Source organism: Sus scrofa, chromosome 9, assembly GCF_054392235.1.
Source record: "Sus scrofa isolate SSC_HxYL_T2T_F1_AM1 chromosome 9, Sscrofa_HxYL_maternal_Yorkshire_Landrace_v2.0, whole genome shotgun sequence".
Taxonomy (NCBI): domain Eukaryota; kingdom Metazoa; phylum Chordata; class Mammalia; order Artiodactyla; family Suidae; genus Sus; species Sus scrofa.
The window spans coordinates 3,416,126-3,430,069 of record NC_139391.1 but is presented as its reverse complement, the minus strand read 5'-3'; the positions used below and the strand labels follow the sequence as shown (position 1 = coordinate 3,430,069).

Genomic DNA, 13,944 nt, shown 5'->3' with positions numbered 1-13,944 from the left:
CACCTTGCTGGTGACCCGATTACACAGTCCGAGATCAAGTTCTGTCCGGAGAGGAGACTGTGCTTTGTCTTGTCTCGGTTTGCATCATTTTAATTTTTTTAGGCATCATTTTAACTTTAATTTTTTTTTTTTTTTTTTGGCCTCACCCACAGCATGTGGAAGTTCCCAGGCCAAGGATCGAACCTGAGTCACAGCAGTGACAATGGCAGATCCTTAACTGCTGGACCACCAGGGAACTCCACAACACTTTAATTTTTTTCTTTTTTTTTTTTTTTAATTTTAGGGCTGCACCTGTGGCATATAGAAGTTCCTAGGCTAGGAGTCAAATCCAGAGCCAAGCTGCTGGCCCGGCCTCTGCCACAGCCAGAGCAACTCACTGAGCAAGGCCAGGGATTGAACCCGCATCCTCACAGAGACTGTGTCGGGTTCTTAACCCACTGAGCCACAGTGGGAACTCCAACATCATTTTAATTTTCGAAGATGGAGTGTCAGTTGGGTTTGGGGGTGGAGAAGAGGGTGAAGAGGTCCGAGAGAGAAGACAGTGGCTGAGCTGTCACTGTCCTCCAGCAGTTCCTCTCGCCTCTTCTGTGGGAGTCGCATCTGTGAGTGGAGGAGAGGGAGAGCAATAAAACCAAAGTCCTGGCCTTTGGTGGAAGGAGAGACACTTCCTCTGTTCAGAACCAGGCTCTGCCCCTTGTCTGCTGGGTGATCTTAGGCAAGTTCCTTCACCTCTGCAACTGAGTTTCATCATCTGCAAAGCAGCAGAAGAGGAGATGCACATAGCACGGTGCTGAATATATATGTGCTGTGGGAGTTCCCGCTGTGGTTCAGTGGGTTAAGATACCCACCTCATCTCCATGAGGACACACCTCCATCCCTGGCCTGGCTCACTGGGTTAAGGATCCAGCATCGCTGCGAGCTGCTGCAGCAGAGGTTGCAGATGTGGCTTGGATCTGTGTTGCTGTGGCTGTGGCGCAGGCCAGCAGCTATAGCTCCGATTCAACTCCTAGCCTGGGAACCTCTATATGCTGCAGGTACGGCCCTAAAAAGACAAAAAACAAAAAACCCGAAGTCAGTGGAGTCCAGGGGTGTCTCAGCTTTTTTTCCAACCACAGCTTCACACATGCTGCAGTAAATGCCCCTTTCCCACCCCTCGTCTCATGATGTCTCAAGCAGATCTCGCAGCTTTCTGGTGACTTTCCCATGGACAGTCTCACATTGGTAATTAGCACGAAATTCACTTCGATGTATTAAGGTGATTCCGTGTTGCCTACATCAAAATTTTAACCACGTCCAATTCAGAATGTCCCCCATTAACCTTGCACCTCCAGCTCAGGCCAGTTCTGTGGCCGCTTGGAGTGATGAAAGCAGACAAGAAAGATAGCTCTTTTGTTCTCCAAACACGTCCTTTATCTCCCCCAACTGGCTCCTCCGGTGTCCCCACGGCATGTCTGGACACGCGAAAGCATGGGAGCAGCACCAGCCTGTTGGAACTGGGCTCTTTCCCGCCTCTGCAGAGCTGTCGGAACCTGGCGCTCTCCTGGGGACATTTGTGGATTTCAGAGGCCCCGGAGCGCTGCTCACCTGCAGGGTTCTCTGACCTGGGGGTGGGGGGGAAGTGGGCGGGAAGCTATGCTCCTCCCAGATGATCCCCTGAGACCTCCTCCCTCAGGCGTCTTCACCTCCTACAGTCCCTTCTCTTTTTTCTTCAACAGCTGCACCCTGGCGTATGGAAGTTCCCATCTCAGCCACAACTGCGGCAATGTGGATCCTTTACCCCACTGCGCCCCGGCAGGAACTCCCTCTACCGTCTTTCAACGCCAGTAGCAAGCAGCCACTGGGACAAGGCGCCTTCCCACGTGGTTGTCTTCCTCAGCATCCACCTGTCGTTGCCGCCTCGAGCACGAGCACGCAGCCTACCCTCTGCTGTCTTCTCTCCTTGCTCTTAATGTCAGGGGCGGCCCTGGCCAGCAGCCCATTCGAAAATTACAAGGCAGAAAGAAGGGAGCAGACTCTAGGTCACAAAACAAGCTCTTCCAAGAACTCCCTGACCATGCTTGGCTCTGGCAGCTCCCCGGGGACTGCGCTGGGTGTGTGTTTCTGCATCTCGCCCAAGCCTTTCTCCCCAGGAACCTTCCCAGGTTCCCAATCACTCTGAGCGGTTTTCTTGGAAGACGAGCCCCAACCCCAACCCAGTACACACATGTACACAAACAACACTTAGAAATACTTAAAAACCCATGGGGCTTGACCCTGATGCTTTAACTTTCATAGAACTTTAGATTGATTTTATAAAGACTGAAGGGAGATGTTAGGGTGAGGGACAAAGGGTCTGTTCAGCCAAAGTTTAAATAATCTTTTGGGTATGAGGGCTGTCTTAGAGATGTTGCCAAAATATTGAAATATCAGAAGTCCCATGCAGCTTTCTGTTGTACACACACACACACACACACACACACACAATTACGGCAGAAACATTCTACAAACACACACACAGTCAGAGAGCCATGGTTCTCTCCAGAGAAAGACTCAGGAGTTTGGGGCAGGAAATAAGTTTTTCTATTTAAAATATACTCCTGAAAGTGCTTGAAAACTTTTCTTTTTTTTTTTTTTTTTTTTTTTTTTTTTTTTTTTTTTGGCCATGCCTGTGGCACATGGAAGTTCTCAGGCCAAGGATCAAACTTGCACCATAGCTGTAACCACAGGAACAGCAATAGCAATGCTGGATCCTTCACCCACTGAGCCATTAATCTTGTTAAAATCGACTTGTCTGAGACGTTGCTTCAACAAAACCATTGCTTGGCTTAGTGTGAGTGACTCCACTCACTTTTTGGTTCCATCAGTGTGGGGAGCACACCCCAGCAGGGTGTTTCAGACACGTCTTGGAAGCGGGAGAGGGAATAAGCAAGATCTCGACGGTTTTAAAGGTCAGTTTCCTTAACATTGAGATGGTAACAGACACACATGTTAAAACAAAAACAGAGAGGGTTAAATTCTAACTTTCTAGAAGGGGCTGTTATTCAGATCGATCTGATGAAGCATCAAAAGTCTTTTCCATATAGTCTATCCAGGTCGTTCGACTTTCTTATCGGTGCAACAGTGTAAGATTTCCTCTTTTCTCAGGGTTTGTTTTGTTTTGTTTTGTTTGTCTTTCTGCCTTTTCTAGGGCCGCACGCGAGGCATATGGAGGTTCCCAGGCTAGGGGTCGAATCGGAGCTGTAGCCACTGGCCTATGCCAAAGCCACAGCAACTCGGGATCCGAGCTGCGCCTGCAACCTACACCACAGCTCACGGCAACGCCGGATCATTAACCCACTGAGCAAGGCCAGGGATCAAACCCGCAACCTCGTGGTTCTTAGTCGGATTCGTTAACCCCTGTGCCATGATGGGAACTCCCTTTTCTCAGGTTTTAGATCAATTTTTTTTCTGTTTCTAACTCCTGGATTCCTAGTCTTTCTTTTTCAGTTTGTTTGTTTGTTTTTAGGGTGATAAGTGAAAGTTCCCAGGCTAGGGGTTAAGCTGCATCTGCGACCTGCACCACAGCTCATGGCAACGTCAGATCCATAACCCACTGGGTGAGGCCGGGGACTGAACCTGCATCCTCCTGGATACTAGACAGGTTTGTTTCTGCTGAGCCATGACAGGAGCTCCTCTTTTTCAGTTTTACTGAGATACAGCTGGCATATATCACTGTGTAATTTAAGGTAGACACAGCACCACGACTTGACTCACATACGCTGTAAAACAATCACCACAGTACGTTTAGTTAACACCCATCATCTCGTATAGACACCAAAAAAGAAAACAAATAGGTTTTTCCGCCTGCAGTGAGAGCTCTTAGGATGGCCCCCTAACACCTCCCAAGTGCACCACGCAGCGGCGGGCACTGGAGTCAGGGTCTTGCCCAGGAGAGCCCGGGACCTGCCCCCCTTCTGACCGCCGTCTGTCCCTTGGGCCCTGGACCCCCAGTCTTATGGGTCAATAGCCCGCTTGTATTTCCTTATAACCTGTGTCGTTCCTCCAGTCTCTCTCCAGTCAACACCCTCCTCCCGACCCCGCCTCAGGGCCCCTCCTTTCTGAGAAATATATCCACAGTGGCCAGGAAGTGGGACAAAGTGTGAAACAGAGGTCCTCCCCCGCCCCCCGCCTTTGTTCTAGCAGCGCAGACATCCGGTAACGGGGGACTTGTCTCGGGTGGGGTCCCTGAGGGGTGTGTTGTGGGCAGAGTGGGGGGGGGGGTACCTGGGGGGGGATCCTGAGCGGAGGCGCGAAGGATCAAATGATACCCGACCAGGAAGGGGGCAGCGCAGACCGGGGCCTTCTTTCCCACCCGACGGAGGGCAGGGACTCAGAAACCGCTTCACTCTCCCTCCTCCTCCTACGCCACCCGCAACCTCCGAGGAAGCTCCGTCTCTTTCCTCCGTCCAGGCCCGCGCTTCCGCGTGGGCTCCGTCGGCCTGTCTCCCCAGCCAGAGGCCCTGGGGCTTTACGCTGAGGGTATTCACTTTCCCCTTCTTGCTTTCCTTATGGATCCGAGGTGGCCTCCGGGAAGGCCTCAGAAGCCCTCTCCCCACGATTCCCACTCGGTTCCTTAGAGGCTGCTTTCCCAATAGCTCTTCTGGAGTTCCCTCTGCGGAGCGCCCCACGTGAACCCCACTTTTCAAAAGTCACCATCTCTAACCTCACCCATCACAATTCTTTCTTTTTTTGTTCTTTTCCTTTGTTTTTGTTTTTGGCTTTTTAGGGCTGCACCTGTGGCAAATGGAAGTTCCCAGGCAAGGGGTCAAATCGGAGGTGCCGCTGCCAGCCTACACCACAGCCACAGCCACGGCCACACGGGATCTGAGCTGCCTCTGAGGCCTACACCACAGCTCATTGCAACCCAGGATCCTTAACCCACTGAGCAGGGCCAGGGATGGAACCCTCATCCTCATGGGTTCTGGTTGGATTCTTAACCCGCCGAGCCACAGCGGAAGTCTGACCCATCACCGTTCTTTACCAGATGGTCCCCCGGCTCTTCCTCTCTGCAGCTCCATACTCCAATCGAAAAATCCTTTGGAGCTCCCTGGTGGCTCAGCTGGTTAAGGATCTGGCATTGTCAGTGCAGAGGCTTGGGTTGCTGCTGTGGCACCGGTTAAATCCCTGGCCCAGAAGCTTCTACATGCCATGGGCGTGGCCAAAAAAAAAAAAAAAAAATTATGACTCAGTTGTCCAGATGGTAAGTAAGCTCTTCAAGATCTGATCCGTACCCCCAACCCTCACTAGCCTCTCCTCTCAAAACTACCCTTCCTCTAAACTTTAGAAAATTTCCCTTTACTGCAGAGTATTTCATACCTTTGGACCTCTTTTCTTTTCTTTTTTTCTTTTGCTTTTTGCTGCTGAACTGGCAGCAGATGGAGGTTCCCAGGCTCAGGGTCAAATTGGATCTGTAGCTGGCAGCCTACACCACAGCCACAGTAAGGCAGGATCCAAGCCGCATCCGCAACCTACACTACAGCTCGCGGCAACATCAGATCCTTAACCCTCTGAGTGAGGCCAGGGATCCAACCCACAACATCATGGCTCCTAGTCAGATTCGTTTCCGTTGCGCCACCATGGCAACTCCCTGGACCTTTTGTTATACTCTCATTTCTAAGTTATTTAACCATTCTTGGAAGTTCCCTTGCGGCAAAGCAGGTTAAGGATCCCGGCGTTGCCACAACGACGGCAACCTCTGTGGAGGTTTAACCCCTGGCCCAGGAACTTTCACCTGCCACAGAGGCAGCCAAAAACAAAAAGAAAAGCAATATATATATATATATTCTTATAGAGACATTTCCAGGCACTGGTGAGTACTGGAGAAAAAACAGGAGAGTCAAAGCAGACATGGTCTGTCCTCGTGAAGTTTCCCGTGTCCTGCAGAAGGCAGACGTGCATCAAACAAGCACAGAAATCAGGGCGGAAGTACAAGATCCATGAGGGAAGAGGAAGAAGACGAAAAGAAAGAGGGGGAGAGAGAAGGAAAAGAGAAAAAATACAGGGGCCAGCAAAAGCACCCCCTGGGAAACCACGATGGAGCTAAAGAGCGAATCGAAGTTAATTAGGGGGGGCGGAAAGCTGCCTTTAGTCGGAGGACCAGCAGGTGCAGAGGACTCTGGGAGCATCCGAATGGGCACTGAAAGAAGGGCAGTGCGTCCCCAGCACTGAGAAGAAAGGAACAGCCACCTCCTGATTCTGTTCTCTGGGTAAAGACTAATTCATTTTTCTTCCTTTCTCTTTTCTTTGTTCTTTTTACAGCTGCATCTGTGGCATATGGGAGTTCCCGGACCAGGGGTTGAATCAGAGTTGCAGCTGCAGCCTGTGCCACAGCTTGGCTCAATGCCAGATCCTTAACCCACAGAGAGAGGCCAGAGATCAAACCCGCGGCCTCATGGAGGCAAGTCAGGTTCTTCACACTCTGAGCCACAACAGGAACTCCGCTCAGTCATATTTCAAGAGTGGCCTCCTCTGGAAATAAAACATGTCTTATCCTCATCAACCCTAACGCCTAATCAGCAGGAATCCACCCCGCCTTCCTTTGACTCTGCAGGACCAACGAGCAGCATCCAAAGACCCTTAGTGCAGGTCTGTGCTGTCTTGCCCCTTTCTTCCCAGGCCCCAGAGTGGTCTGGGGGACGTGCTGGTGTCCTAGTCGTCTGTTTGTCTCATGGTCCCTGGCACAACACGGGGCACACAGCAGATTTCCGAGAGTGCTTGTCACCTGCATTGCCAGGTGGCTGGAATAATGAAGGAATAAAATTTATAGCAAGTACCCCATTCCCGTGAGGATTCAAACTAAACTCTTCAGCGTGATCCTCCCAGTGGCGCTGGTGCCAGCCTCTCCAGCCTCAGCTCTGGGCACTCTCCAACCCCAGACCCCTCTCGGGGCTCCTCTAAGCTTTGTTCCGGAACCTGCCCCCGCTCCCCACCTGAGCTTTCCTGTGCCGGGGCCTCTGTCCTCCTAGACCCAGGCACACACATCGCCTCCTCTGGACGCCTCCACCAGGGCCGTCCGCTTCAGTGGCCCTCCTCCTCTCCGACTCCTCACACTCGGAAGCTCTCATCGGACTGATTAGAGTTGCTCCGTTGCCAGCACAGACTGGCCCTCCGTATCCGCCAATCTGGCATTTCCGAATTCAACCTGCTGAGGTGGTTGGTTAATCCACAGATGTCAAACCCGCAGACGCAGAGGGCTGACTGCCTCACTGTAGGATGCATTTTATATCAGGGACGTGGACATCCCTGGATTTTGGCATCCACCAGGCTCCTGGAAGCAATCCCCACAGATCCCAGCAGATCACTGTATAACGACATATAGAAATCTCTAGTTACATTTCTTTAGGCGCAGAATTTCTCCCTCTCCTTTCACAAGAGAATTTGTTTGTATTGAATGACTCCTTTGATAAGAAGTTGAGGGCTGGGAAGACTGAGGCCCCAAAGGCTGCCTGAATAACAATAGATGACTAAACAGTAGGGCTTTTTCTAGGGAGGCTGAATTCAAAGAGGGTTTTGTTTTGACAAATCAGAGTGCGTGTGTGTGTGTGTGTGTGTGTGTGTGTGTGTGTGTGTGTGTTCTGAGTGAATGAATGTATGATTGCCTGGCAATAAAAGGAGCTAAGTTACTGTATGTTACATAAACCCTCCCTACATCTGGCATCTGGGCGGGGCCGGGGGGGTCAGATTTTTCAAAGTTTCCCATATTCTTTCCCTTGGCTTCACTTCACTGCAGCCAGAGGCAGACACTCTGTATTGGTCTGTGTCCTTTTTTTTTTTTTTTTTTTGAAGGTTATATGGAAGTATGCAATGCAGCGCTCATTTCTGCTGTATAGCCAAGTAATTGCTATACAGGTGCACACATCCATTCTTTTCCAGATTCTTTTCCCTTGTAGGTTATCATAGAATACCGAGTCGAGTTCCCTGTGACACGGCAGGTCCCCGTTGACCGGCCCTTCTGCATATAACAGTGGGCGTATGCCCGTCCCAACCCCCCAAGCCGCTCCCCTCCCCACATACTCTTGATCTCACTGAATCGTCACCGCAACCTTGTATCATGAGCCCACGTCACACAGGACGAAACTGAAGTTGGGAAAGTGACACGCTTTTCAGGGTCACACAAGCAGCGAGTGGCAGAGCCAGGATTCTGACCCGGGATCCTGATTCGAAAGCCCACCCCTCAGCCCTTGCCTGGCCATGGAAGGTTCTGTACACACTGTGTTCGAACTGCTGGTCGGAAGACGCGCTCGCTTCGGGTCTCTGCCCTTAAACTCGTGGATTTCTAGCTCCTGGAACTCCCGACAAATTCCACAAGAGGGAGACCATTCCCCGTCCCTTCTTGGCTGCTGACTGAATCACAGATTTAATTTGCAGTTTCACAGGCAGCCCAAGGGTGGACGGGTTACCTGTGTAGAATTTGAACAGGTTTCCTGACACAGTAGAGCACAGGGGTCCCACATGGGGTCAAATGAGCCCAAATTAAGTAGGAAGCTCACGGTCCCCACCAGGCAGCCCACCCCCTCTGCCAATCAACGCGCCGAGAGTCTGGAACCCAATCTGTGATGGTGGCGGGGCCTGTGTGAGCCTTGGATCCTTAAACATGGAGCTTCCTTTCCCGTCTTCAAGTTCGCCTCCTTGTCCAGGAGCCTGGGAGCCTCCACCATAGGCTGCAGAGGCTCTAGAACCTAGAGAAGATCATGGATAAAGTCGTCCTTACCACTCCCTCTGCCAGCCCTGCAGGGCCCGCTCACAGTGGCTCTCAGGCCACAGGCGATCCCTGATGTATCTGTGTCTTTTCCCAAGACAGATGGGAAAAAGAGTGCAGTGGACGGAGTTCCTGTTGCGGCTCAAAGGTTAAGAACCAAACTGATATCCATGAGGTTGCAGGCTCGATCCCTGGTCTCTCTCAACGGGTTAAGGGTCCAGCATTGCTGTGAGCTGTGATGTAGGTTGCAGATGGGGCTCAGATCTGGCGCTGCTGTGGCTGTGGTGTAGGTCGGCAGCTGCAGCTCTGATTCAACCCCTAACCTGGGAACCTCCATATGCCACAGGTACAGCCCCAAGGAGAACAAAAACATGAAGGCAGTGGATGCCGTGATGTAGCGCCCAGGCTCCCGTTCAGGAATGAAGACTCATTCCTCCAGCAGCTGGAACGTGCCCTGGAGGAGGAGCTCCCAGAGGACCCCCCACCTAGGACAGCCACCTCGCTGTCTGGAGCAGCCCTCAGCCTACAACTGATCTGCTTTGGAGACGGAAAGAGGCCCAGCCCCCTTGCCTCAGCTTGGAACCATTCCATGGAGGAGGCATCTAGGCTCACCCTCTGCCCAACCCCACTTTCTTCTTTCTGCCACAAGTGGTGATCCTGGGACCACTCCTCATACACCTGCTCCAAGCTCATCTCCATCTTAGGGCCTGCTTCTTGGGTGACCCAACCCCTAACACTTGGTACCAGGAGTCTGAGAAAACAGGTGCTGGGATGAGATTCGGGAGCTCAGAAGGTGGGCACTGAGAGTGGATACATGAGGCTGGAAAACCCACCAACTAACTCTGTTCCTTGGGGCAGCCCAGAGGAGACACAATTTAGCAAAGCAGCAAGGCATGCACGGTGAGAAGGCCACCTGCCTCACACAGAAGCTCCACGATGGCTCTCTGATACAAGCCGAGAAATGCCATGCCCGAGCTGGGCACACGGATAGCAATGGAAATAACAGCACGTCCCCCCAACACCCAAATAGAGACTGGGTGACAGCATTTCACCATCAGTGGCCCAGGAGCACCGGCTCCCCTTTACGAAGGCTGGCCCGGCTTTTGCCGCTGTAGACCACAAAGTGCTATAGCAGTCAAAGCCAAGGTGGCATTCCCAGTAAGGTGCCCTTCCTGAGGTGCCCAGCCAGGCTTCTGGTGGTGAGTTGACTGCACTGGGCTGACTCCACTCTAGTAGAAGGTGAAGCAGTCTGCTTTAGCAGGAATAAATTCACATCTCAGGTATGGGTTTGCCTTTTTGCCCCCTGGGGCTCAGTCCTCACCCCTCTCCAAAGGGTGACAACTGGCATGGGATCCAGTCGCATCAGACCAAAGACTGGCTCTTTGACAAAGATGAACAGTGGACAGTGACTGCAGAGTCTGTCGATTACACTGTGTATATCACATTACCCAGAAATGCCAGCCCAACACAGAAACAGAACGAGCTGCTGGAGGCACAGTGGGAGCATAAACTTGGAATTGATGCCTGCAGAGGGAGGACAGAAGGCTGACTTCCAGCACGCAGTGTCCGCTTTAAAATAGCCACCTGGAGTCCCTGTTGTGGCTCAGTGGTTAACGAATCTGAGTAGGAACCACGAGGTTGCGGGTTCGATTCCTGGCCTCGCTCAGTGGGTTAAGTATCCAATATTGCTGTGAGCTGTGGTGTAGGTCACAGATGGGTCTCAAATCTTTCGTGGCTGTGGCTGTGGTGTAGGCCGGCAGTTGTAGCTGTGATTCAACCCCTAGCCTTGGAACCTCCATATGCCGCAGGTGTGGCCCTAAAAAGACAAAAAAAAAAAAAAAAAAAAAAAAAAAAAGCCACCTTCGGGAATTCCCGTTGTGGCTCAGCGGTAATGAATTCGGCTAGTATCCATGAGAACTGGGTTCGATCCCTGGCCTCGTTCAGTGGGCCAAGGATCTGGCATTACGTGAGCTGTGGTGTAGGTTGCAGACACAGCTTGGATCCCTTGTTGCTGTGGCTGTGGGGTAGGCTGGCAGCTGTAGCTCGGATTCGACCCCTAGCCTGGGAACCTCCATACGCCACAGGTGTGGCCCTTAAAAGAAAAAAGCAAGAAACAAAACACCTTCACATGGCACCACAGAGCGTGCACGTCAGTCTAGAAACGGTGCCGCCCTGCTCACCATCACGCCCGTGATCCACTTGGGGAATTTGCTTTTTGATTTTTTTTTTTTTTTTTTTTTTTTTGCTTTTTGCTTTTCAAGGCTGCACCTGCAGCACATGGAAGTTCCCAGGAAGGGCTCAAATTGGAGCTACAGCTGCCAGCCTACACCACAGCCACAGCAACACGGATCCTGAACCCACTGAGCGAGGCCAGGGATCAAACCCATCTTCATGGATAGTAGTCAGGTTTGTTAGCGCTGAGCCACGACGGGAACTCCCACACTTGGGGAATTGGTACTTCCCGCCCCTACAACTCCGGGCTCTGCGTGTTCAGAGGTCCTGGTTCCCAAACAGAAAATGTGTCCAACAGGGCAAAGAATATGGCTGCTGCCCAGGACTTGGGGCTCCTCGAGCGAAGGGACCAGGAGGCAAGGGGAGGCCTGGCATCTGGACCACAGCATAAAACCCGACCCCAGTGAGGGCAGGCAGGATGGCTGGTACACAAACGAGACACAGGGGAAGGGGTCTGGCCCCATCTGGTCCACGCGGGAGCCTCTTGATACCCCCCTGCTCTGCTCTATGTTGTTGGGGATGCCAAGCGCAGCAGCTGTGACTTAAGCCCAGCAGGTACCAGGGCTGAGAGCCCTGAAGCGAAAAGTCTGATCACACCAACAGGGAAGATACTGAACTCAGCAGAGGCGCTAAAGGGGAAGGAAATCCAGACCGCAGAGGAGAGGAAAGGGATGAGTCGTCAGTTGCTGTCCTAAGATTAGCTGCTGGGATTCCCCAAATGAACCGAGTCCCTCGCCCTATTTCAGGACAAGTCTGAAACGTCACCTCAGCTTCAAAACTCCCACAGGACCCCCTGAGGTCTCTACAGAGACGGCACGGCCACGGCACAGCTCAACTTGTCCCTCTGCTCAGTCCCGCTATCTTCCCTTTCCTTCCACAGCTGCAGATTCCAAGAGCACCTCCTAGTCAATCTCTTGCACGCTAATCTCTTTTTCGGAACCTGATTCGTGGACAACAATGTCTTCCAGCTATCCACGAGGATAAGTCATGGAGCCACCCAGAGCCACGCTGACGTGAAAAGATGACTGGACAAACCCCTAAAAAGGAGGGGCGGGATCAAGAATGATGCTACTGGAGTTCACCGGTAGCTCAGCGGGTTAAGGATCCAGCATTGTCATTGCTGTGGCTCTCATTACGGCTGTGGCATGGGTTCGAGCCCTGGCCCAGGAACTTCTGCTATCCATGGGCAAGGACAAAAAAAAAATGATATTAAGGATATAAGTGAAGGATGAGGCTGTTGCCTGGAGTCTGTGAGTTAAGTTTAACTGGGGACCTTACTGAGGACCATAGCCCAGGACACAGGCTCTCGGAGAGATCTGGGGAACTGTGAAGAGTCGGGGGGTGGGAGCTGGACATATAGATGAGGTTTCTGCTGGGAAAACAAACAAACAAACATACAGTCGCTAGTCAAACGATTACTGCTAATCACAAAGAACAGGTGGCTCCAGTTGTCTTAGTGCTTCCATGTACGGAGAGATGCAAGTCTGGGCTTGCTGAAGTCATCCTTCTGTTACCTGTCTTAACTACCTAGGCAGCTGCAAGGCCTGACCCTTGTAGATTTGGAATCATAGGCAACATTTTTGTTTACAAGACCTTGGAAGATAAAGTTTTGGAGAACAGAGAGAACATGGCTCTTGATGGTTACCGGTGTCCTACCTAAGGCAGGACAGGGACCCAGAGCGGTAACTGTTAAGGAGAAATGAGGCTACTTGAAATCCCTTTCTTGGTAACCACCCAAAGAATTTCCACCCTGTTGAGGAGAACCCCTTGATGCTCCCATCCGTGTCTCCTCCTTCTCTTGTTAAGACAATGTTTTTTTTTTTAAGAACATCTGTAAGACCCATAAGGGGAAGACCACAAATTCAATAAGACTTCTTGGACTGGTGCTTGATTGTGAAGCAGTACAGTTACATGGGGTGTCAGTGCAAAGATGGCGCCCCTGCCAAAGAAGCCCGTTTCACCATGGCATGTATCACGTCCTGGGTAACGGGCAGAGTCAGTGGGCAACCATTCAGGTCATCACAAAGCCGGTTCCGCATGACTTCAATACAGAATGGATACGCCGCTTCATGTGAGGTGTTCCACTTGACTTTATGGGGGCTGCCGCATAGGTACCCTTATCAGGGTAAACAGACCGTGCAATGCTTTTATCCAATCCAACAGGCTGGCCGCTTTCTCAGGAAGAGCCTGTATGTGCCTGGATCATGTACAACCATCTATCATTGTTCCATGGTAAGCGAGGGGTCCCATACCAACCCAAACATGCTCTTCCATCCTGTAGCATTTAAAAACAAAGATACCCGGGAGTTCCCGTCGTGGCGCAGTGGTTAACGAATCCGACTAGGAACCATGAGGTTGCGGGTTCGGTCCCTGCCCTTGCTCAATGGGTTGACGATCCGGCGTTGCCGTGAGCTGTGGTGTAGGTTGCAGACGCGGCTCGGATCCCGCGTTGCTGTGGCTCTGGCGTAGGCCAGTGGCTACAGCTCCGATTCAACCCCTAGCCCGAACCTCCATATGCCGAGGGAGCGGCCCAAGAAATAGCAACAACAACAACAACAACAAAAGACAAAAAACAAACAAACAAACAAAAAAAAAAAAAACAAAGATACCGGAGTCCTCAGTGTGGCCCAGTGGGTTAAGAACCCGACAGAGTCTCCATGAGGATGTGGGCTCCATCCCCGGCCTCACTCAGTGGGTTAAGGATCTGGCGTTGCTGTGGCTGGGGTGTAGGCCAGCAGCTGCAGCTCTGATTCGACCCCTAGCCTGGGAATTTCCATGCGCTGCAGGTGTGGCCTTAAAAAAGAAAAGAAAAGAAAAAAGAAAAAGCCACTACCCCCCAAATTAGTCACTCACAATCCATTTCAGTAAAGAGTATTTATAGGCAGCTGATGATTCTAATCTACGAAATAAAACAACTCCTTCACGTTATATCTCTGGTCCTAGAACTTTCTTGGCTTTGTTTCCCCCTCACCCTGGGCCACCCTCTTGGTGACCAG

The 13,944-nt window shown here is 51.6% G+C and overlaps 1 long non-coding RNA gene across 1 annotated transcript; it reads right to left on the bottom strand.

The window, feature by feature from the left end:
* Nucleotides 1-254: 254 nt before the first annotated feature.
* Nucleotides 255-2,050, bottom strand: LOC146399662 (uncharacterized). The gene is made up of 3 exons (XR_014814516.1): nt 1,778-2,050; nt 849-1,042; nt 255-751 (listed from the first exon to the last, which is right to left on the bottom strand). It is a non-coding gene; the product is annotated as an uncharacterized LOC146399662 (long non-coding RNA).
* Nucleotides 2,051-13,944: the final 11,894 nt, after the last annotated feature.